Source organism: Loxodonta africana, chromosome 6 (assembly GCF_030014295.1).
Source record: "Loxodonta africana isolate mLoxAfr1 chromosome 6, mLoxAfr1.hap2, whole genome shotgun sequence".
Lineage (NCBI taxonomy): Eukaryota > Metazoa > Chordata > Mammalia > Proboscidea > Elephantidae > Loxodonta > Loxodonta africana.
This window is the reverse complement of record NC_087347.1, coordinates 62,330,634-62,356,393: the sequence shown is the minus strand read 5'-3', so window position 1 is coordinate 62,356,393 and position 25,760 is coordinate 62,330,634. Positions and strand designations below refer to the sequence as shown.

General features: G+C 38.0%; 1 pseudogene; it reads left to right on the top strand.

The window, feature by feature from the left end:
* The first annotated feature begins 969 nt into the window (after positions 1-969).
* LOC100672405 (protein RUFY3-like) lies at positions 970-3,831 on the top strand (annotated as a pseudogene).
* The last annotated feature ends 21,929 nt before the right edge of the window (positions 3,832-25,760 follow it).

Below are 25,760 nucleotides of genomic sequence, written 5' to 3'. Positions count from 1 at the left end.
TTATGGACATAGTGAGGTTCCAACGGCCAGGTCATTATGAAAAAATTGGCATTATGCAAAAATGAAGGATTTTTCTTCTTCTGTTTTCAGACAATCCACTTGTCCAATTTTTTTATTTATAAAATAATAAAAAAATAGGATCATATAAATATTAACAACTAAGATTTACTGATGTGCTCATCACTGTGACCAGTCCAGTTATGGATTATTCCCCTGCAGAGAAGGAGGCTTCGAGGAGACAAAGCTGGATAGAGCTGGGCTGTGTGACTGGAGGGCCCATGGTTTAACCGCTCCAGGGCTCCACTTCCACGCCTGCAAGCCCGGCGTTCATGATCCTGGAGCCTGCTCTGCCCTCCCGGCCTGGAAGTCACCAAAGCTGGGGCTTCTTGCATGGGTGCTAGGAGCCTGGCCGGGCATCGTCCCCACCGAGAAGGAGGCTTCACACCCTGTTCGGCTCATTTCGGTATGGCATTAAACTCGCATGCATTTCTCCCAAACATCCTTTCAGATGCCTCTTTCTTTCCTCCCTTCCACAGAAAGTTTGAGTTGTAGGGCCTCAGGCTGCATAGGTGTGGTCTGGGAACCCAAAACAAGTGAGCTGGGAACCCAAAACAGGGAGGGTGTGGCCAGAGAGGAGGCTGGCCTCGCACGACAGCTGGACCCAGCCCCCTGGCAGCAAGAGGAAGAGGAGGGCACCAGCCAGCATGGCCTGGCTTCCCAGAGGCTGCCTGGGGACAGCCCTCGAGGGAGGGGGCGCTCCACAGCCTTTGCTGCAGTGCCTGCCACCTTGTGAGTGCACAAAATAGGCAGTAGAGTTTTTACTATTGTAAACTCGGAATGTGAGATAATGGCATAATCGATAAGTGAGGAGTAGGCGTACAATTGAAATCTTCTCATTGAACGTGGATCATTCATCAGATGGTGCTAAAATTACAAACTGGTTTAGTGGGATTTTTTCTTCAGAATAAGATGGTTTCAAGTTCATACAAGAGCAAGATAATTATCATTTCGAAGTTAAAATGCACATACAGCACATTAAATGCCAAGAGACAAGAATCAAGAGCCGGGGGCGCGGACCGAGAGGGCGAGGCAGGGCCGCCGCTGGCATCCCCGGCCGGCCAGTCGGAGCCGGAGTCCCCGGTAGCCGCCCCCTTCTTCCTGCTCCACCCCCGCGATCCAGGCGCCGGCTTCCCAGCGCGTCCGCCGCCGCCGCCGCAGCAGCAGAGCGTCTGGAGGACCCCGCCGTCCCCCGGTTGCCTGCTGCCCTTCCTGCTGCTGAGCTACTCGGGCGGCGGCGGCGGCAAGCACCATCCTAATTATCTCAGGATTAACGAACGCATAAACCTGATGAACATGGCCAAGCTGAGTATCAAGGGCTTGATTGAATCAGCTCTCAACTTGGGGAGAACTCTTGACTCCCACTACCCACCTCTCCAGGAACACTGCTTGAAACACGGCTTGAAAGCCAAGAAAACTTCTTTTGGACAAAATAAATCCTCTGGGAGCCTCTAGAGCTGGTAGAAAAGCTTGTTCCCGAAGCTGCAGAGATAACAGCAAGTGTTAAAGATCTTCCCGGACTTCAGAGGCCAGTAGGGAGAGAGAGAGCCTGGGTTTGGCATTAATGCAAAAGGAACTCTCAGAATATATGAAAGCCTTGGTCAGTAAGAAGGAACTCCTCAGTGAATTCTATGAACCCAGTGCCCTCTTTTTTTTAGTGCCCTCAGGATGGAAGAAGAAGCCATAATTGTTGGTCTTCTGGTGGGTCTGAATGTCACTGTGCCACCTTCCGTATGAAAGAAGATTTGGACTCTGAGATTGGAGTCACAGATTTTTCAATGTATCTCAAGGATGGGAACAGCAGTAATGGTAGTGAAGGAGATGGTCAGATTACTGCAATTCTGGACCAGAAGAACTATGTAGAAGAACTCAACAGACATCTGAATGCTGCTGTAAACAACCTTCAGGCAGAAGTGGATGCATTAGAAAAACCCAACACAAAACTGACAGAGGAGCTTGCAGCTGCAAAGAACAGGATTATTACCTTTCAAGAAGAAATGGAACGAGTTAAAGAGGAAAGCTCCTACATACGAGAATCCAATCGGAAGGGTCCCAAGCAAGACAGAACTTTCGAAGGGTAAGCACTGAGTGAAGCAAGAAAGCATTTAAAAGAAGAAACACAATTAGGACTGGATATTGAAAAAGAGCTGGAGATACAGGTTGGCATGAAACTGGAGATGGAATTGGGCATGAAGATGCTGGAGAAGGATGTCTGTGAGAACCATGACGCCCTGGTGTCTCTGAGGCAGCAAATGGATGATCTCAGGGCTCTCAAGCATGAACTTGCCTTTAAGCTGCAGAGTTCAGACTTACGAGTGAAACAGAAAAGTGGACTAAACAGTCACTTAGAAGAGAAAACTAATCAGATGGCTGCCACCATTAAACAACTGGAAGAAAGATTGTGCCAGGCTGAGCGAGGCCGCCAGTCTGCCGAGTTGGAAAACTGACTCTTCAAGCAGAACTTTGGAGACAAGATCAACAGTCTGCAGCTGGAAGTGGAGGAGCTCACCAGGCAGCAGAACCAGCTTGAGTTAGAACTAAAACAGGAAAGAGAAAGAAGGTTACAAAACAACAGGAATGTCCCAGGAAAGGGTTCACAGAAGACAGAATCCAAAATGGATGGGAAGCACAGAATTCAAGAGGAAAATGTTAACCTAAAAAATCCCTTGGAAAAAAGCCACGGGCTGCAATCTCACCCCATGGATCAACAAGATCAACCTCTGCTCTCTGAAAAGCCACAGGTGTGTCAGCTATGCCAGGAAGATGATGGTAGCATAAAAAAGAATGTGTGTAAGAACTGCAAAGGAACCTTCTGCAATGCCTGTTCAACAAATGAACTGCCTCTCCTTGAAGTATCAGCCTGAGCGAGTTTGCAGTTCCTGCCTCAGGTATCTGATGAAGCAGTATTCCACCAGCCCGTCATAAGACAGGAGGCCAAGACCTCGACCAGAACTTTTATGCAGGGCCAGTCCCTACCTGTGCTAGATGTCATGATCTCCTAGAGCCCAGTCCTTAAAATCAGCTAAAGGGCTGATAAAAAAAAAAAAGATAGGAATTATTCATATACCACAAGTCTAGGGAGAAAAGGCAGAGGTTGGGGATGCTGGAAATTTTGTTCATTTTTCTTAATTACTGTATGAATAAAAATCACTCAGTTGAGCCTTTTTCTTCCCAGTCTAAATAACCCCACTTTGAAAGGTTTTCTCTATAGCGTGTATTCGAAAAGGCTGTTCATTTTTATGAATAGTGATAATTCTGGGGTAGGTATAATAGAAGAGAGTGGTCTAAGCAGTTAAGAATAAAAAGGAAATTGATCATCTCCCTCTTAACATTTATATATTCTGAGAGGAGAGATAAATGTTAACTGCGATCAAAATGAGAGGGATTACATATTTTCCCAGGTACTGCTAGACGTAAACATTATTTCCTCTTAACCCCCCGCTAACTACCTCCTCTATCTCTGCCAAACTGTGAACCCAAACTCAGGGGGGAAAAAAAAGAGTAATATAAATTCTGGGTGGACTTGAAACAGTCTTATATTATGATCCAGGGCCAGGAGTTTTCTGGTATTGGCCTACAAATATTTTCATTATCTGAACAAAAAGGCATTTGCAGTTTTTCTACTTAAGGACTTTAAAAGTAAATATCTGCCCTTTTCAGAATCTCCTACCATAAAGCAAGCCAACAAAGCAAGCCCAATCTATCCCTCCTCCCAAAGTCATAAAGGAAATTATAAGGAGCTTTCAAAATAGGGTTTCACTTCTACAAATAGGAAGTGTTGATGAGAGCGAAGCTAGATTAGGTATAGAGTAAGACAAATTTGTCCATGGCTGAGAATAATTAGCTCAGAATTTTTCTTTTTTTAACATAAGGAATCCCTTATGTTCTGAGTGAAGAATTAGAGCTGGTAGACAGGTTTCTTGAAAAGGGCAATACTCAAACATCTCTTAGTAACGAACCCTTTGAGGGCACAGAGGGAAGTGCAAGGGAAGGAAAGAAACGGAATATACTATTTTGACCATGTTACATGTGTCTAGACTGTTTGATTCCAATTAAGACCTAAGAAGATATAAATCTGCGACTGGCTTAGAATTTTGGGGTGGAAGCATCCTGGAACTAAGGCTGTTTGATAAATAATGTATCCTGGAAAGGGTTAGAGCCTGGGAATGAGCTGTTATTCCAGAAGTCTAGCGTGTTACTTGGTGAAGCTGAGGTTTAAGAGTCCTAGGGACAAATAAAATCTACTAATTAAAAAAAAAAAGAGACAAGAATCAAACTGATGATGCCACATAGAGCAAAAATAATTAGAGATATGAACTTACAAAAGGAATAAACACTGGAGACATGACCATTTATCTCTAATTGGGGAGTATAGTCTTGTGGGAGACTTGTGAGCAGTATCACTACTTTCTTTTCCTAAGATTTTTCATTTATATTAATAAATAAATAAATAAACCTGCAGGGAGTAAAATCTGAAGGAAGCTGATGTTTCAGCTACTCCACACTTAGGTAATGACGACCTGTGTAGAAAAAATTAGAATGTTTCAGGGCAGCAACTGGTAACATGTTCAGATTCAGCCTTGATGCTCTTGATGCAAGTGGGCAGCCATAAGCTCAGGCAAGAAGTGGATTTTAAATGGCTTCAAGCATCAGGGGGAATTTGAATGGGCATACTTTAAGTTGGAAATAGTATAGAAAATCAGTAAAATCATACGATAAGACTGTTAACAAGATAAAATTTCAAGCATACCAAATAAATCAAAACCCAAGATATTTTTAATCATTTTTAGAAAGTAGAAGGTATATTTTTACTAGTTGTCAGGAGTATGAGTCAATAAAATATATGCATATTATTGCAAAAGTAAGGTTATTCTAAATTCTTTAACGTGAAAGGAAATGTCTTCCCCCTCTCCCGTTTCGATTCTGCCAAATGAAGTAGTTTATAGACTAGGATTAAAAACCAAAAAACCAAACCCATTGCCGCCGAGTCAGTTCCGACTCATAGTGACCCTATAGGACAGAGTAAAACTGCTCCCATAGAATTTCCAAGGAGCAGCTGATGGATTTGAACTGCCGACCTTTTAGTTAGCCACCAAACTCTTAACCACTGCACCACTAGGGCTCCAGACTAGAGTTAAGAGATAAGTATTAAGCCACTTACGAGGCTTCCTTGCCATTTTAGTTCCCGGATACTGATATCACAGGTGAAATATTATAAGGTAAATTATTCTTAAGAAATCCTAGTTTTATTTTTATTTAATCAAATATCAAATTGAAAATGTGTGCATAATACACTCAGAGAGTCAGCACCTCTGCACTAGTCATGAATAGTGACAAATGCACTCACTTGATAGCCTTCCCACTGAGATAGTGAAGCATGAAAGAAAAGTGCTGATTACACACCTGCAAGAGCTTTTATTCAGCTGATGTGGTCTTGCTGGAATGCTCCATGGTCACAGCAACTGTAGTCATTACTGTATGTAAGAGGAAATTAGAGCAGCTAATGTTGGTCACACTAGTTACCTCATCCCCACCTTCAGGAAGATCCTGTGTACCGAATTCTCTTTGATTAAGTGTGGCACAGTTGCTATTTTCATTAATGGCAGCAAGACTTTAGATGGATGAGAGGTCTTTACAGTAGGTTCAAGTACATAAAAGCAAAAGGAGGACTTCAAGATTGTTTACACTTCTCTTAACCTTGAAACATCCTGAGAAATCAATTGTGGGTTTGAACACTAGAATATATGAGTTTTAAATATAGGATAGCTTTATCAGGTTTTTAAACTTGCACAGTTGCATGCTTTTTATTTAGGCCATAAAAACAAACAAACAAAAAACCCCAAACCCATTGCCACCAAAGTTGATTCTGACTCATAAAAAAAAAAAACCCGAAAAGACAGAGTAGAACTACCCCATAGGGTTTTTAAGGAGTGCCTGGTAGATTTGAACTGCCAAACTTTTGGTTAGCAGCCACAACCCTTAACCACTACACCACCAGGGTTTCCATACCAAAAAAAAAGCCCATCCCGGTGCCGTCGTGTCGATTCTGACTCATAGCAACCCGATAGGACAGAGTAGAACTGCCCCATAGAGTTTTCAAGGAGCACCCGGTGGATTTGAACTGCCGACCCTTTGGTTAGCAGCTGTAGTACTTAACCACTATGCCACCAGGGTTTCCACGGTTTCCATAGACAGGCAAAAACACTTAGGAAGATATGGGACTACAGCTGGTTACGAAAAAATGGGTGATGGAGTCTGGAAGACAAAGCAAATGGTAAGAGTGAAAAGAAATTGGAGCAGGAGGTACACAAAAGGAAAAAATGAATTTATTATTCACAATAGAGGCATATGCAATGTTTCTATTTTTTTAAAATGTTTTTATCACGCCCTTAAAAATTATTTGGAAAATTGGATCCTTTTAAAAGAGCTTGGTAAAATTAACAGCAAACATATTTGTAGGGAGAGGTAAGTCAATGACAATTAGTAGCTAACATATATTAAGTGATGACAATATCTGATGTAATGTTCAGTTTGTTACATGTTCTGAATCATTTAATCATTCCAACATCCCTGGGAAATATTATTATTCCACTTAAAGTCTTGCTCTGTACTGCACTGCAGTAATCAAAAAAGAACAATAAAAAGGCCACATACCAGCTTTAATATCTACATACTCTTGTTTCCTGCTGGTTTCCATAGATTAACTATCCATACTCCTGTAAAAATCAAATCATTCCACTTGTTGTGACTAAGACTTTTGGAATAGCAACCTATCCTGTCTCTTCTATAGTTCCAACTTCTCCTGCAAATGAGTTTTTTCTCATATCCTTTTACTCTGCAAGTTACTATCCCATGTATTTGCTCTGCTTTGAAGCAAAATTGAACCATTTTCTCAGTATCTGGTTCCTGATCCATTCTCTCTTAAGTTCACACCATCAGTCTCCAATCTCCACTCCACCAAAAGTGTTTTTGCCAATGGCAAGAATGTTCATGACGTTAAATGTAGTAATTATTAATAGTCTTATTAGGCCTTTGAGCATCATTTGTCATGGCTGATTACTCTCTCCTCGTTGATAGACTCCTTAACTTGGATTGATCACACCCAGAAACCAACCTTAGAAAAGCAGCAGTCAAAAGATGGGAAGAAGGAAAACCAGTAAAGAACACATAACTTTCATATAATGCAATTAGACTTATGTCAGGCTCACCATTAACATGTGTAGTGCCTAGAGCAAGAGTATCAAAGGGGCCCACTTACAATATGTCTAAATATTTTAAAGTTATAAATCAAGTTAAAGTCCTGTTAAATGAGTAAAATACATTTTGTCTTTCTATCTTGGTTTGTAAGTTTTTATCACAACATTTCTTTTGTTGTTTATTTTCCTTCCTCAACTGAACTTTGTTGTTTCTATAACCATCAAAAGGATTGTAGCAACAGAAAAATTGTGTCTAAAATGTGAGCATATTTTCATCAAAAAGGCAAATTAAAGAAAGTGGAAGTCATGTTAAAAATTAAATTGTGCGTAATATACATATATTAGATAATATGTATAAGAGATATATATTAAATAACATATATAATATATACATACAAGGGGTCTCTACGAGTCAAGTTAGAATTCACTCAACACAACTGGCTTGGTTTTTGTAACTATACATAACTGTTTTTATTGTATTCTGAAAACACATTGTTATTTGCTGTTGAGTCAGCTCCCACCCATGGTGCCCTTATGCGCAACAGAACAAAACCTTGCTTAATTCTGCACCATCTTCAGGGATCATTGGTAGGTTTGAATCCATTGTTGCCCTATTGTGTCAATCTATCTCAATGAGGATTTTCCTTATTGTTTGTTGACCTTCCACTTTACCAAACATGATGTATTTTCTAGTGATTGGGTTTTCCTGATGACTTGCTCAATGTAAGCAAGTCTTGCTATTCTTGCTTGCAGCGAATATTCTGATTGTATTTCTTCTACTTCAGTGCAGCTTGGACTTCTTCCTTCAGTACCATTGGTTTTGTATCATATGCTACCTCCTGAAATGGTTAACAGTTGTCCAATTTATTTATTTTTTTTTTGGTACAGTAACTCTATGTATTCCTTCCATCTGCTTTTGATGCTTCCTGTGTCATTTGATATTTTTTGCCCATAAAGTCCTTCAGTATTACAACTTGAGCTTGGAATTTTTTCTTCAGTTCTTTCAGCTCGAGAAATGTCAAGCTTGTTCTTCCTTTTTGGTTTTCTAACTCCAGTTCTTTGCACATTTCATTATAGTACTTTATTTTGCCCTCTCATCTGTCCTTTGAAATCTTCTGTTCAGCTCTTTTACTTCATCATTTCTTCGTTTCCCTTTAGCTACTTGACGTTCAAGGGCAAGTTTCAGAGTCTCTTCTGACATCCGTTTTGATCTTTTCTTTCTTTCCTGTCTTTTTAATGACCTCTTGCATTCTTCATGTATGATGTCCTTAATGTCATTCCACAACTCATCTGGTTTTTGATCATTAGTGTTTAATGAGTCAAATCTATTCTTGATATGGTCTCTAAATTCAGGTGGGATATACTCAAGGTCGTACTTTGGCTTTCGTGGACTTGTTCTAATTTTCTTCAGCTTCAACTTTAACTTGCATGGGAATAATTGATGGCCTGTCCTGCAGTCAGTCCCTGGCCTTTTGTTCGGACTGATGCTATTGAGCTTTTCCATCGCTGAACTGATTTCCGTGTATTCCATCTGATGAGGTCCACGTGTGTGGTTGCTATTTATGTTGTTGAAAATTGTATTTGCAATGAAGAAGTTGTTAGTCTTGCAAAATTCTATCATGCAACCTCTGGCATCGTTTCTATCACCAAGGCTGTATTTTCTGACTACTGATCCTTCTTTGTTTCCAATTTTCGAATTCCAATCACCAGTGATTATCAATCCATCTCGATTTCACGTGTGATCAATTTCAGACTGCAGAATTTGGTAAAAGTCTTCAATTTCTTCATCTTTAACCTTAGTGGTTGATGCATAAATTTGAATAATAGTTGTATTAACTGGTCATCCTTGTAGGCATATGGATAAGTACCCTATCACTGACAGCATTGTACTCAGGATAGGTCTTGACATGTTCTTTTTGACAATTAGTGCAATGCCGTTCCTCTTCAATTTGTCATTCACAGCATAGTAGACATTCAACCATTTCAGGAGGTAGCATATGATCAAGAACTGATGGTAGTGAAGGAAGGAGTCCAAGCAGCACTGAAGACATTAGTGCAAAACAAGGCTTCAGGAATTGACGGAATACCAATTGAGATATTTCAACAAATGATGCAACACTGGACGTGATCACTCATCTATGCCAAAAAAATTTGGAAGAGAGCTACCTGGCCAGTAACTGGAAGAGATCCATATTTATTCCTGTTTAAAAGAAAGGTGATCTAACAGAGTGCGAAAATTATCAAAGAATAAAACAAAAACAAAAAAACCTGTTGCCGTTGAGTCCATTCCAATTCATAGTAACCCTATAGGACAGAGTAGACATAGGGTTTCCAAGGAGCACTTAGTGGACTTGAACTGCCAACCTCTCGGTTTGAGATGTAGCTTTTAACCACTATGCCAGCATGGTTTTATCACATAAAAGTAAAATTGTTCTGAAGGTCATTCAAAAGTGTTTGCAGCAGTACATCGACAGGGAACTATGAGAAATTCAAGCTGTATTCAGAAGAGGCCATGGAACAAGGGATATCGTTGCTGATGTCAGATGGATCCTGGCTGAAAGCAGGGAATACCAGAAGGATGTTTACCTGTGTTTTATCGACTATGGAAAGGCATTTGACTATGTGGATCATGACAAATTATGGATAATATTGTGAAGAATGGGAATTCCAGAACACTTAATTGTGCTCATGAGGAACCTTTACATAGATCAAGAGGCAGTTGTTTGGACAGATCAAGGGGATACTGATTAGTTTAAAGTCAGAAAAGGTGTGCATCAGGGTTATATCCTTTCTCCATACCTATTCAATCTGTATGCTGAGCAAATAATCCAAGAATCTGGACGATATGAAGAAGAACGAGGCGTCAGGATAGGAGGAAAATTCATTAACAACCTTTGATATGCAGATGGAACAACTTTGCTGCTGAAAATGAAGAGGACTTGAAGCACTTACTGATGAAGATCAAAGACTAGAGCCTTCAGTATGGATTACATTCTCAACATAAAGAAAACAAAAATCCTCACAACTGGACCGATAAGCAACATTGCGATAAACAGAGAAAAACTGAAGTTGTCAAGAATTTCATTTTACTTGGACCCACAATCAGTGCCTATGGAAGCAACAGTCAAGAAATCAAAGAACATTGGCTACAACAATAGGTTCAGGCACAACAGTTATGAATATGGTGCAGGACCGAGCAGTGTTTCCTTCTGTTGTACATAGGCTCACTATGAGTTGTAACCCACTCGACGATGCCTAACCACAACATGTTTTCTAAGACTGATTTGTTTATTCAATTGGCAGTACATTGTGTATTCAGTATTCTTCTCTGACACCACTATTAGAATGCATCAATTATTCTTCTGTTTTCCTTTCTCATTATCTGACTTTCAATACGTATATGAGTCTATTGAAAAGATAACGGCTTGGGTCACACGCACCTTAGTCATCAAAGTGAAACCTATGCTTTTTAAAACTTTATTGAAATTAAAAAGCAAAGTGAAAGTTGTAAGTAATAAATATCAAAATGAAAAAATTATTTAAATAAAGATGAATTTAAAAATCATTTTTTTGAAAATGTAAATAAATTTCAGTAAACATTATCTTAAAAAATCCAAAGGCCACGTACTTTTCTTTGTGAAAAACTATTACTACTCTTCACGTGAGTTATATCTTGTCCCTTAGGAATATAAGAGTAATTCAAATGGATTAACACTTCAAAATATTCCTCGGTAAGCACGTGCAAGCCCTGAAAATACCATGCTAATTTGTGACTACCTTCAGAACTACAAATTGGACCATGAATAGAAACAAAAAATATAGATTATACCCACTACTGAGAAACAATACTTTGTTATGCAAGAATCGATTGCATTCTTGCTGAGGATTTGACGAATTAACTAATTTGTTTTTTATTTACTGAATCCCACTGTTGAAATTCTCAGCACACTTCTAAGTTTGTTCCAGTATCAGCAGAGGCACTGTTCACACTGTTTTATAGCAATTGAACGCAGCCACCTGTTTTTCAAGAATATAGGGCATGGGACATGGAAAGGAGTATGCTAGAAACTGAGGGGTATTAGTCACAAAAGAGGATATTTAGGATTACATGTAATGCTGTGCCAATTCTGAATGTCAGATCTTAAGCAATAAAGGTCCTTTGAGAAATGGATGTTTGGTATGTTTGCGATATGCAAGGCTCTCTAAGGAGGCCAGGTAGAGGCCTTGTCTGAATCTAAGGGTATAATAACCCTGTGAATTATTATCAGCTGTCACTGTGTTAGGGTTGTTATTCCAATAATGCATAACACAGAACTACAATACACATCACTGGTTTGCACACTGTGTGCCCCGAAGGCTTCCCTGATGGGACAGAGGAGTCACGAACGGAGACAGAGCAAATTGGGATGTGGACCTTCACTCCCATTTCCTAGCACAGATTTGGTTTTATCTGATTTAGAAATTGGAGGCTGTTTACTCATTTTTTTGTAATTGCTGATTAAAAATTTTTGAGAAGCCATTGGAATACACAATAAACTGCAACTTCAATAAATTGAGATTTGTAGGCTGCAGTGTATCACAGAAAATATTCATATTGTTCATGTATTTTTTTTTTAACATAGCGTTCACTATTTCATTTTTTAAATATAAAAGACAGTTTTTGATGTTGCAGGATTTGGACTTATAAATTTTAATCATAGTTTTACTAGATACCGTATCATTTAATTCCTTATCTCTCAAAGCAGCTGCCTCTCTCTGAGTTCTTAGAATTTAATTGACATTTGAATCTGAATACAAACCTTTAATTTCTCAGATATTTCCATTATTCTTTCCTAGTAGGAACCCAAGCCTTAAACCTTTTGGAAAAGGTACAAGGTCTGAGTCAACTGAAATTTCTTTAAAGCAAGGAAAAAAAAAATGCAATGCAATATCTATTCATATGAGAATCTGTCAGGATACAAAATAAATACTTAGCTTTTATTGTTTAACTTTAAACTATTCTGACTCATAGCGATCCTCTAGGACAGAGTAGAACTGCCCTACAGGGTTTCCAAGGAGTGCCTGGTAGATTCAAACTGCCTCAAAAAAACTTTTCAAATTTGAAATAAAATTGACCACCTAAATAAAATGCCTGGAAAAATTGGGGAAGAAAATTGTGAATGCTTGTACCTGGGTACCATAGCAGCAGGACATAATTAGATGGGGCACAAATCCTTAAAAGTACATTTAGCTAATGATAGCCTAGTTACTTCAGAAACTTATAAATCTGATGTTTAATCCAGAAATAAATAAAATATTGCACATAAACTATTATAGCAAACATCCTTTCCTGTGTCTGACTTGAGAATCCGAGTGCTAAAGATTTGAATACGTGATCATTTGTTGCTACTGTTGTTACTGTGTCTTCGTATTTTTATTTTTTTCAGCTATGTATTTGTCAAACAGAGCCATTAGTGATATTCACTCCTTCCCTATCTTTCCTTCATCTTTATGTAAGAGAATATAAAGAGATATGAGTCTTAAAACAATGGGACTGTATAATGTTACACTGGAACCAACTCGAGAGATAATTTTGTCCAGCTTCCTCATTTTCAGTAAGAGAAGACTAAATCCATAGGTAGTAAGCTATTTCCCCCAAACCCTAGAGATTCCCCGAGCATCATTGCAGCAACTTCAGTAGCAGTGGAGGCTAGGTTTTTTCCAAAAACAGCAAACATTGCTTTGAACTCTAGCAATATGGATGCCTAGCGTCTCTTTTTGTAAATACTAAAAAATAAATTTCTTGATAGTCTATAATTACAATATAACGCATATATCTAAAGTAAGAGGATGTGATTGGGCATAGCATTTACCATAATGTTTGGGTTTTCCTACTGGAAAGAACTGATGGTAGGGGAACACACAGGTTGTTTTACCAAGCATTACCAATTGCGGCCAAACTGTTTTTATCAGTTGTGTCAAAGGTTGTGTACATACAATATTAAGTATAGCAACACCATCATAAGGGACTCCCTGAACCAAGCGCTGTCCTTATGTGGTGCAAGTATAAAAAAGAGTCATATGACTGAAATGCAACTATGTTACTCACACACACATTTACCCTTCAGGATTCATCTAGAATAGATTTCAAGATGATAAGGAGATAAGCCAGAAATCCATTATTTGATATAGTGGTAATAGGAAAACATCAATAATAAAACAAAATAAAAGACACAAGCAAAAAATTGCTGCCTGAAGCTAACCCCACATTCCATTTCAATTTTCTTTCGATTTAGGCTTATTCTAATATAAGTCACTAGTCCCTCCACCTTGGCACCAATAAATGTCTGTAAAATCTTATATAAGTCATAAAAAATATTATGCTTGTCTTTCATTGTTTGTGCCTCATTCCCATGGCCCTGTCTGAAAACCCTGCCCTTAACCTCAGGGAATATACAGAGATCAGTTCTGTAGCTGAACATTAGAAAAAAAAAAAAAATTACTCATCTAGACTCAGTATTGCCTTTGGAAAATATGCTTCATGAGATGTTTGCTTGGCGGAGTCAGGTGCTATTTTTAAATCTGAATTGAAGATGTCAGTCTACTAAATATACCAAACCATATATTGTGTTTTGACAGTCTAACTTTTAGAACTACCATGACAATTTTAGATTGTGCTATTAAATTAGCAAAGCTCAGTATGGTTAAATGTAAATTTTGGAAATACAGCTATCTAAAACAAAACAGTATTCAGGCTACCACTACCTACACAAACTACATTTCTGTCTGCTTTACTTAAATTCTGTCACATCCAAGAATTGGGTGGGTGTTGAAGGTTTTGGTGATAGCTGTGCACTACTCACTTTTTTTTTTCAGAATCATTTCTAGGTACAAAAGAATTGATTTGAAAATTATTAGTGTAGGATTATTTCTGTTATATGTCAAATAGCAGTGCTCTCAACCCCTTGCTTTTTAAACCAAAACTGAAAAAAACAAGCAAACAAAAAACCCACTGCCATCAATTCATTCTGACTCATAGAGACCCTAAAGGACAGAGTAGAACTGCCCTGTAGGGTTTCCAATGCTGTAAATTTTTATGGAAGCAGACTGCTGCATTTGTCTCCCACAGAGTGGCTGGTGGGTTCCAACCATCGACTGTCTGGTTAGCAGCAGAGTACTTAAACCGTTCTGTCACCTGGGCTCCTTCTTTCTGTCTAGCAAAGCCACCTGTAATAGCCATAATGTTTTTAATCAAACTTTTTTTTTTTTTGACAAAAAAATAGAAACTCTTAGGGATATTTAAGGGAATCCATCTACGTTTGTATAGAGATTCTTTTGCATCATTTCATACTGGAAAAGAAAATTGAAAGAAAAGTTTATTGAGAAAAAGCTGCAGGTTCAAGGATGGGTAGTGAAATATGGGCAATACAGTATTTCATTCACCTGATTTTCTGGCATTTTAATATGCGTAAGTAATTAAATAAGTGCTGAATCCTTGATCCCCAGCCATGTCTTTCCAGGAAGAGCTCAATTAGTTCAATGATTAAAATAACAAAAAAGAAATTGAGTTGTGTTTCAAGTAAGACTGGAATATTTGCCATCATTTTTATATCACTAGTGTGGATATAGAAGCCTTGGTTGCACAGTGGTTAAGAGCCTGGCTGCTAACCAAAAAGTTGGCAGTTTGGATTCACCAGCTGCTCCTTGGAAACCCTGTGGAGTGATTCTACTTTATCCTATAGGGCCGTTTGAAGACATTGGGTTTGTTTTGTTTAGTGAAAATATTATCTTGGGGAATAGTCACTCATTTGAGTCAAAATTTTAAAACAAGATTTCATCATAGTTATAAAATTTATTATTTTACTGTTACTTTTTTTTGCTCTTGTTAAAGCAAGGAAGATAAGCTATAAAGAAAAATAACCTTTATGTAATGCTTTATGTTTTATAAAACTTATAATAACTTTTCTAGGTATTGATATCTTCAAATGAATTATTTCATAAGAAAATTATGAACTTTGTTCTCCAATGACTTGAAATTATCTTTTGAAATTAAGTGTATAGTGAATTTTGAGCCCAAAATAGAACAAAGTATGGCTTTATAATAAATTACTGAGAACCATTAGCATGCTAAGCAGTACTGTTATCACATGTTAGCCATGTATATCTTTTTGATTATCTACCTGAAGCAGCCATACACTTTGTGGATTAAACGTAGATTTATTAGTGGGAAATATGTAAAAAGTAAACTTATATCGGCCTTTTCCCACATTAAAATATTTTCAATTGATGTAGTCATGGTTGTTTTATTCTAAGCATAGAAGAATTTTGTTGAAATATTGCTTTAACCATTAGTCTAGTCTTATGCATCTATTGCATCAGCCTAATCTTTATTCTATTGGAGAAATGGGTTTAAGTCTTCTTAACAGACACTGGCTTTTGGCATTAATAGTTTATTAGGATGTTGGCTTTGTGCTTTGTTTTATAACTCTTGGGGAAGATGAGGTTGTATTGCTCTCCTAGCCACACATAAATAAATGCTGGATAGGCAGAATGATGAGACATTGCCCTGACTATTCCTTCCCTTTGCTTGCAAAGGGAATCATTTGAGATACTCTAAACCAAAAACAAGAAAATGAAAATCCCCATTGCCCTTGAGTCAATTCTAATTTATTGTCACCCCATGTGCTACAGAGTAGAACTGCTCCATAGGGTTTTCATGGCTATAATCTTTTAAAGAAGCAGATCACAGGCCTTTCTTTATGGAGCTGGCCTCCAGCAATTCCAGCATTCCACAAACAGGATAGTAGAATTAGGTCTAACTGCACTATTAAAACAAGGTAGGTGACCGATGTGAGCTGCCTGTTATATCAAAAAAAAAGTGAAGAGGTAGAGAATTGATAAGCAGCGTTCCTGAGCCCCAAAATTTTAACTAATATGGTGGCCTAAGTATTCCATATTTTTCAAAACCACAAAACACAGTCCATGCTGGAGGCCAGACAGAAGATCCCAACTTCCTGGTGCTCAAGGCCCAAGGGTGGAGGTAAAGTCCAATCTCACAGTTGCTCTACCCCATCCATTTACTTTCTAACCAAGCTTCTTCCATTGAATTCTCCCATTTCTCTCTGTATATATTTTGTTCTTTGTTTTCCCTGTTGGAAACACTTCTGTCTAGGTGAGAAATATTAGAGAGGGAATGTGGGAGTGCAGTACATTTGGGTATGCTGAAATATTTGTCTTCACATTTCTGTCAGTATTTATGAGCACATTTATGGTGCATTATTTTCTAGCAACCCCCACACATCTGTTAATTTGTCATACTGTGGGAGCTTGGGTATTGTTGTGATTCTGGAATCTATGCCTCTGGTATTTGGATGCAAGTGGGGGCACCCATGGTGGACAATTAATATGACTATTATTCAAATTTATGCACCAACCACTAAGGCCACAGATGAAGAAACAATATTTTTCCAACTTCCATAGTCTGAAATTTATCGAACATGCAGTCAGAATGCACTGAATATTACTGGTGATTGGAACGCAACAGTTGGAAACAAAGGAGAAGGATCAGTAATTGGAAAACATGGCTCGGTGATAGAAATGATGCTGGAGATTGCATTCCATGTCATTAAAAGGACAGGAAAGAAAGAAAACACCAAAATGGATGTCAGAACAGACTCTGAAACTTGCTTTTGAATTTCGACTAGCTAAAACAAACAGAAGAAATGATGAAGTAAAAGAGCTTAACAGAAGATTTCAAAGGCTCCAGAAGACAAAATAAAGTATTATAATGATATGTTCAAAGACCTGGAGTTAGTAAGTCAAAAGGGAGAAAAAGCTCAGCATTTCTTTAGCTGAAAGAGCTAAAGAAATAATTCAAGCCTTGAGTTACAATGTTGAAGGATTCTATGGGCAAAATATTGAATGATGCAGGAAGCATCAAAAGAAGATAGAAGGAATACACGGAGTCATCTTACCAAAAAGAAATATTCTATGTTCAACCATTTCAGGAAGTAGAATATGATCAGGAACCAATGGTACTGAGGGAAGAATTCCAAGCTGAATTGAAGGCATTGGTGAAAAACAAAGTTCCAGGAATTGACGAAATACCAATTGAGATGTTTCAACAAATGAATGCAGGTCTGGCAGTGCTCACTCATCTATGCCAAGAAAATTTGAAGACAGCTACCTGGCCAGTTGACTAGAAGAGATTCATATTTACACCTATCCCCAAGAAAGGTGATCCATGCAAGTAAAATTTTCCTGAAGATCAATCAAAAGTGACTGCAGCAATATATTGGCAGGGAACTGCCAGAAACTCAAGCCAGAATCAGAAGAGGTTGTAGAACCAGGAATATCATAGCTGAAATCAGATGGATCCTGGCTGAAAGCAGAGAATACCAGAAAGACATTTACCTCTGCTTTATTAACTATGCAAAGGCATTCAGCTGTGTGGGTCATAAGAAATTATGGATATCAATGCGAAGAACAGAAATTCCAGAAAACTTAATTGTGCTCATGAGGAACCTGTGCGTAGATCAAGAGGCAGTCGTTCAAAGAGAACAAGGGGATACTGAGTGGTTTAAGTCAGGAAAAATATGTGTCAGGGTTGTATCCTTTCACCACACCTATTCAATCTGTATGCTGAGCAAATATATCTGAGAATCTGAACTATATGAAGAACAATGGGCATCAGCGTTGGAGGAAGACTCATTAACAACCCATATTATGCAGATGATACAATATTGCTTGCTGAAAGTGAAAAGGATTTGAAGCACCTACTAATGAAGATCAAAGAGATTACACCTCAACATAAAGAAAACAAAAATCCTCACAACTGGACAAACAAACAACATCATGATAAATGGAGAAAAGGTTGAAGTTTTCAAGGATTTCGTTTTACTTGGATCCACAATCAACACCCATGAACGCAGAAGTAAGTCTGCTGCAAAAGACCTTTTTAAATTATTAAAAAGTGAAGATGTCGCCTTGAAGACTAAGATGCTCCTGCCTCAGGCCATGGTGTTTTCAATTGCCTTGTGTGCATGCGAGAGCTGGACAATGAATAAGACAGGCTGAAGATTTGACACCTTTGAATTATGGTGTTAGCGAAGAATATTGAATATTTCATGGACTGCCAAAAAAAGGAACGTATCTGTCTTGGAAGAAGTATGACCAGAATGCTCCTTACAAAAGCAAGGATGGCAAGACTATATGTCATATACTTTGGACATGTTATCAGGAGGAATCAGCCCCTGGAGAAGGACATCATGCTTGCTAAAACAGAGGTTCAGTGAAAAAGAGGAAGACCCTAAACAAGGTGGATTGATACAGTGGCTGCAACAATAGGCTCAGGCATAAGATTGTGAGGATGGCACAGGACTCTACAGTGGTTCATTCTGGTGTACACAGAACCACTACGAGTTGGAACTGACTCAACGGCACCTAGCAACAACATTCTCGAGCATGGACTCTGGTTTCTGGTTTCAAAAAATATGGAATAATTAGGCTACCACATTAATTAAAATTTGGGGGCTCAGCAATGTTGCCTGTCAGTTGTATACCTCTCCACATTTGATATAACAGACAGCTCATGTTGGTCACAAACCTTGCTTTAATTACTCCACACAGAAGTTAATTGGAGGAAACTTTAATTTACCATGCAGGAAAGGGAAGAATTGTTATATGTGGCCTCTCCAAGATTCCTGGACATCAGCCTTTAACTAGCTTTAAGATGCCCTGTGATGCCAAGAGAATGGCTCAGGGCTTAAGTTTTCAGGCGTGTTCTCTTAAAAAGCCTACTTATAACATAAAACTTATGTCCTTGTAAGTAACGCTTCGTTATAACCTGTGAATCGGGTTTACATATTTTAGAAGAAAAAGCTCAAATAAAAGCAACAAAGTAATTTAAGAAACAGCTATAAAGTTCAGTTAATATTTTTTGCACAAAACTGTGCTAGGTGGTAGCTTAATTTCACTTATTAAATGAATTTATGTAATTTTAAAGGAATATGACAATCTCACGTGGATTTCCTTTCATTCCTGTGAGTTAGGCTAGTCAATATTTTCAACGGTTAGTATCAACTTAGAAGTGTGTAGTTTATTTTGATTAATTAATTTACCATGCATATGCAAAACATTTCTCAAGTAGATTTTATTTAAATTTTGTTATTGAAATCAAAACCAAAACCCTAACACTTATACAAAGGTTGCAAGAATAGTTCATTCAATATTTGTATGTTGTTTTATGTTGTTAGGTGCCATCAAGTCAAACATTTACCAAATAGATCTTATTTAAGATTTGTTATTAAAGTCAAAACCAAAAACCTAACACTTACACAAAGGTTGCAAGAATAGTCCATTGAATATTTATTTGTATATTGTTGTTTTTGTTGTTACGTGCTGTTATGTCAGTTCAGACTCATGGTGACCTTACGGGTAGCAGAAAGAAATTTGCCCAGGCCTGTGCCATCATCACAATCACTGCTATGCTTGAGCCTATTGTTGTAGCCACTGTGTCAATTCATCTTGTTGAGTGTCTTTCTCTTTTTTGCTGACCCTCTACTTTACCAAGCATGATGGCCTTTTCCAGGGACTGGTTCCTCCTGACAGTATATCCAAAATAAATGAGAGTAAATCTTGCCATCCTCCTTTATAAGGAGTATTCTAGCTGTAATTCTTCCAAGACATGTTTTTTCATTCTTTCAGCAATCCATAGCATAGTCGGTAGTCTTCACTAACACCACATTTCAAATGCATCAATTCTTCTATCTTCCCTACTCATTAACCAGCTTTCACATGCATATGAGGAAATTGAAAATATCATAGCTTAGGTCAGGCCCAACATAGTCCTCTTACGTCTTCCTTTTTTAACACCTTAAACAGGTATTTTGCAGCATTTTTGCCCAATGCAATACACCATTTGATTTCTTGACTGCTGCTTCCATGGGCATTGATTTTGGGTCCAAGTAAAATGAAATCCTTGACAACTTCAATCTTTCTCTGTTTACTGTGATGCTGCTTGTCGGTCCATTTGTGATCAGTTTTGTTTTCTTTATGTTGAGGTGTAATTCATACAGAAGGCTGTAGTCTTTGACCTTCATCAGAAAATGCTTCAAGTCCTCTTCACTTTCAGTAAGCAATGTTGTGTCATCTGCATAATGCAGGTTGTTAATGAATCTTCCTCCAATCCTGATGCCATGTTCTTCTTCATTTGGTCTAGCTTCTTGGATTATTTGCTCAGCATACACACTGATTAAGTATGGTGAAAAAACACAACCCTGGCACACACCTTTTCTGATGTTAAATCAGGCAGTATCCACTTGTTCTGTTAAATGACTGCCTCTTGGTCTATGTATAGTAACTGCATGAGCAGAATTCTTTACTTATATTCAGCAATTTTTATCATTTTGCCTCATTTCTCCTTTCTTCTCTCTGTCTATTTCTTGGACATCCCTCATATTTTTATCCCTTTTGGCCAAATTAGTTGCGAATAAATTACAGATGTCATGACTTTTTATCCCTTGATAATTCTGCATGTATCTTCTAAGAAAAGGAAGATTCTATATAACATGTATGCAATACAATTATCATCCTCAAGAAATTTAGCATTTATGTATTAATTTTATCTAACACATTGTCTATATTCAAATTTTCACAATTGTTTCAATAACTCTCTTTAAAGATTTTTTTTTTCAATCCCGGATTCCAGGATAACATATTTCATTTGCATTTAGTTGTATGTCTCTTTATTCTCCTTTAATCAAGAACAGTTCTTCAGCACTTCTTTGTATTTTGTGACACTGACATTTTTAGAAGAGTATATGGATTGCCTTATTGTTTCCTTATAATTGGATTCAAGTTATATATTTTTGGCAAGAATTATGCATAAATAATATTGTGTTCTTCCAAGTACAATGCATCAGGAGGGGCATATGTCATTTTGTCCCATTACATGAGGTACTCAATTAGGGTGGCAACCCTCAGATCACTACAATGTAGCTTTACCATTTATCCTTTTGTAATTAATAAGTACCGCATTTGAAAATACTTTGGGAATATGTAAATATCTCTCCCCAAACATTCAGCTGATGATATTAGCATTCATAGGTAATTCTTGCCTGATTCAAGAAGTAAAATGCTTACAAAATGGAGATTTCCTAAATATAAAGTTTTCACGCCTACCTTTGTTTATTTATTAATTTACTGATTTGTAATCACTATAAAAACTCATATTCAGTGAATTACAATCCATTATGGTTATTATACATCTTGATGCTGAAATTGTCCTGGATTTGGCCAGTAGAAGCAGCTTCAAATTAATTCCCCCCCCCCCTTTTTTTTGAGGATTTTCATACTTTCTGGCATAGTAAAATGTTCCAGGCTTATTTTATACTTTCCCTTCTCCAGCCTTGGAATCAGCTATTTCTCAAAAACAAAACAAAGAAAAAAAAAAGGGGAGGGGCTCCTATAAGTGGGGAATGGTTTTCAAAAACCAAGATATGTTTGCTAGATGTGTTCATTCCTACTGAGGTGGAATTGCACTAGGATCTTCTTAGCAAAGAGAACTATAGGTTAGTAGGTTGGTAGGTAGGTGCACAGGTAGACAGGAAGATAGGTAGGCAGATAGAAAAAAAGAAAGAAAGAAAGGAAAAAGTAAGTAGGAAAGAAAGAAATAGCTAGACAGATGGATGATAGATAAAAAAAATATCAATCCTGAGTTTATGCTGACATCTCTAATTCTAATCCAGTACCACAGGGTTTATTCTGGCCTTTCCCCTGTTCCGTATTTGTATTTCTCTTTTTCTATAACATAAATATATATTTACTTATATGCTTAATTTTACCATATGTATAACCCTACTCTGCAGAAGAGAGTTAACATAGCAGGCCTAAACTGCTATCCTTGAAAAGACATCCTTGCAGGGTTGGTTCTTGTCTGGCATCTGCTAACTTGGATTTGGGAAGGATTCCTACCCCTCACCTATCTGATAAAATGATTCAATGTACCTAAACATTCTATACAAACAGTATGTTTATGCTGAACACCTGGTTTTCTTCTGGGAGTCTAGAATTTTGGGGTATGTCAGATAGAAACTTCTTATGTAACCAGCCCCCAAGAAAAACACTGAGCACTGAGCCTCTAACAGCTTCCTGGTTGGCAATATTTTACAACTGTCAAAAATAGTTGCTGGGGAAATTAAGCATGTCCTTTATAACTCCACTAGGAGAGAACCCACTGGAGATAGAAAACAAAAAGGGAAGAACACACTCGGCATGTCTCAAACTGAAAGAACTGAAAAAAAATTCAAGTCTTGAGTTGCAATAGTGAAGGATTCTATGGGGAAATATTAAACAACGCAGGAAGTATCAAAAGAAGGTGGAAGGAATACACAGAGTCATTACACAAAAAGAATTGGTCAGTGTTTAAACATTTCAGGAAGCAGCATATGATCAGGAACCAATGGTATCGAAGGAAGAAGTCCAAGCTGCACTGAAGTCACCGGCAAAAACAAGGCTCCAGGAATTGGCGGAATACCAATTGAGATGTTTCAACAAATGGATGCAGCACTGGAAGTACTCACTCATCTATGCCAAGAAATTTGGAGGACAGCTACCTGACCAACCAACTGGAAGAGATCCATATTTATGCATATTCCCAAGAACAGTGATCTCACTGAAAAAAGCAATTGTCGAACAACATCCTTAATATCACATGCAAGTAAAATTTTGCTGAAGATCATTCAAAAGTGGCTGCACCAGTGTATTGACAGGAACTGCCAGAAATTCAGGCTGAATTCAGAAGAGAATGTGGAACCAGGGGTATCATTGTTTATGTCAGACAGATTCTGGCTGAAAGCAGAGAATACCAGAAAGATGTTTGCCTGTGTTTTATTGACTACACAAAGGCATTCGACTGTGTGGCTCATAACAATTACGGATAACATGGTGAAGAACAGGAATTTCAGAACACTTAATTGTGCTCATAAGGAACCTGTACATAGATCAAAAGGCAGTTGTTTGGACAGCACCAGGGGACACTGTATGGTTTAAAGTCAGAAAATGTGTGTGTTACGGTTGTATCCTTTCACCATATCTATTCAATCTGTATGCTGAGCAAACAATCTGAGAAAATGGACTATATTGAGAAGAACAGGGCATCATAATTGGTGGAAGACTCATTAATGTATGCGGATGACACAACTTTGCTTGCTGAAAATGAAGAGGATTTGAAGCACTTACTGACGAAGATCAAAGACCACAGCCTTCAGCATGGATTGCACCTCAACATAAAGAAAACAGAAATCTTCACAACTGTACCAATAAGCAACATCACAATAAATGGAGAAAAGATTGAAGTTGTCAATGATTTTTACTTGGATGCACAATCAACACCCATGGAAGCAGCAGCCAAGAAATCAAAAGGCGCATTGCATCGGGCAAATCTGCTTCAAAAGACTTCTTTAAAATGTTGAAGAGCAAAGATGTCACCTTGAAGACTAAGGTGTGCCTGACCCAGGCTATGGTATTTTCAAACACATCATATTCATGTAGAAGCTGGACAATGAATAAGGAAGACAGAAGAATTGACGCCTTTGAATTGTGGTGTGGGCAAAGAATATTGAATATACACTGGATTACCAAAAGAACAAACAAATCTGTCTTGGAAGGAGTACAGCCAGAATGCTACTTGTAGGAGAGGTTGATAAGACTTCACTTCACCTACTCTGGACAGGTTGTCAGGAGGGATCAGTTCCTGGAGAAAGACATCATGTTTGGTAAAGTAGGTCAATGAAAAAGAGGAAGATCCTCAACGAGGCAGACTGACACAGAGGCTGCAACAATGGGCTCAAGCATAACAGCAGAAGGAAACGCTGCCCAGTCCTTAGCCATCCTCACAATTGTTCTCTTGCTTCTTCACTGCTGCTTCTATGTGCACTAATTGTGGATCCAAGTAAAATTAAATCCTTGACAACTTCAACCTTCTCTCTGTTTATCATGAGTTGTTTATTGGTTCAATTGTAAGGATTTTTGTTTTCTTTATGTTGATATGTAATCCATACTAAAGGCTGTAGTCTTTGATCCTCATCAGTAAGTACTTCAAGTCCTCTTCACTTCCGGCAAGCAAGGTTGTGTCAGCTGCATAATGCAGGCTGTTAATGAGCCTTCCGCCAATCCCGATGCCACATTCTTCTTCATATAATCTAGCTTCTTGGATTATTTGTCAGCATACAGATTGAATAAGTATGGTGAAATGGTAATCCCTGAAAAACACCTTTCCTGAAATGAAACCATCCAGTATCCCCTTTTTCTGTTCAAATGACTGCCTCTCGGTCTATGTACAGGTTCTGCATGAGCACAACTAAATGTTCTGGAATTTCCATTGTTGGAAATGTTATCCATAATTTGATATGACCCACACAGTCAAATCCCTTTACATAATCAAGAAAACACAGGCAAACATCTTTCTGGTATTCTCTGCTTTCAGCCGAGTTCCATCTGACATCACCAGTGATATCCCTTATTCCATGTCCTCTTCTGAATCGGGTTTGAATTTCTGGCAGTTCCTCGCTGATGTGCTACTACAACCAATTTTGAATGATTTGCCACATAACATCTAGTCCCTTACTGCATATGTGAGGTTTGACTTATTTTACTAATTTTATGTAATGAAAAAACTTAGATGTGCCATATAAATGCTGATTTCAGAATCTGAGAAAGTTAACCACCAGTACATCACTGGTGGACTAGTCATTGGTGGGCAGTAGCACTGGAGGCCACAGTGATAGGTGATTAAGAGTATGACACCTTATATTCATGACTTACCAAGAATCATGAAAAAAGATCCCCCTTTTCTCTTTCTAACTTCCAATTGATAGGTACACCTGAGCCCCATGGAAGCAAAGTTGCAATCAGACAGGAAAAGAGACCCTTGGTAAGGTAGAAAATGTGTAGAAAGAACTTTGAACAGTGACTTAATGTTTGTCTAAAAGTGAGTATGCTTTAAAAAGGGAGTGAATTGAACACTCAGAATTAATTTGAGGGATGGATGGATGGATGGATGGATGGATGGATGGATGGATGGATGGATGGATGGATGGATGGATAGATGGGTAGATAGATGATAGATAGGTATATAGATGGATAGATAGATAGATGATAGGTAGGTAGATAGATAGCTAGATAGATAGACAGACAGACAGATAGATAAAGACCTAATCAATGTGTGGAAGAAATTAACAGTGATGTAATATTAATAATGGGAGGACAGGAACACTTTAAGTAAACCATATATGAAGCCTGAAAGGTAAAGAAAAAAAAAAAAAAAAGAAGAAGTAAAAACCTGATATAGTATAGGCCTTGGTGTCAAAAGATGGAGAAATTCAGTGTGCCTGGAACATAATTAAAAAAAAAGAAGAGTTATGTGATATGAAATTTGGGAGCTAGGAAAAGGCCTGTTGAAGTTTTCAGATTAATTGTAAATAACGGTGGCAATGATGGACATTGTTTCAGGCTGTTGCATATACAGGA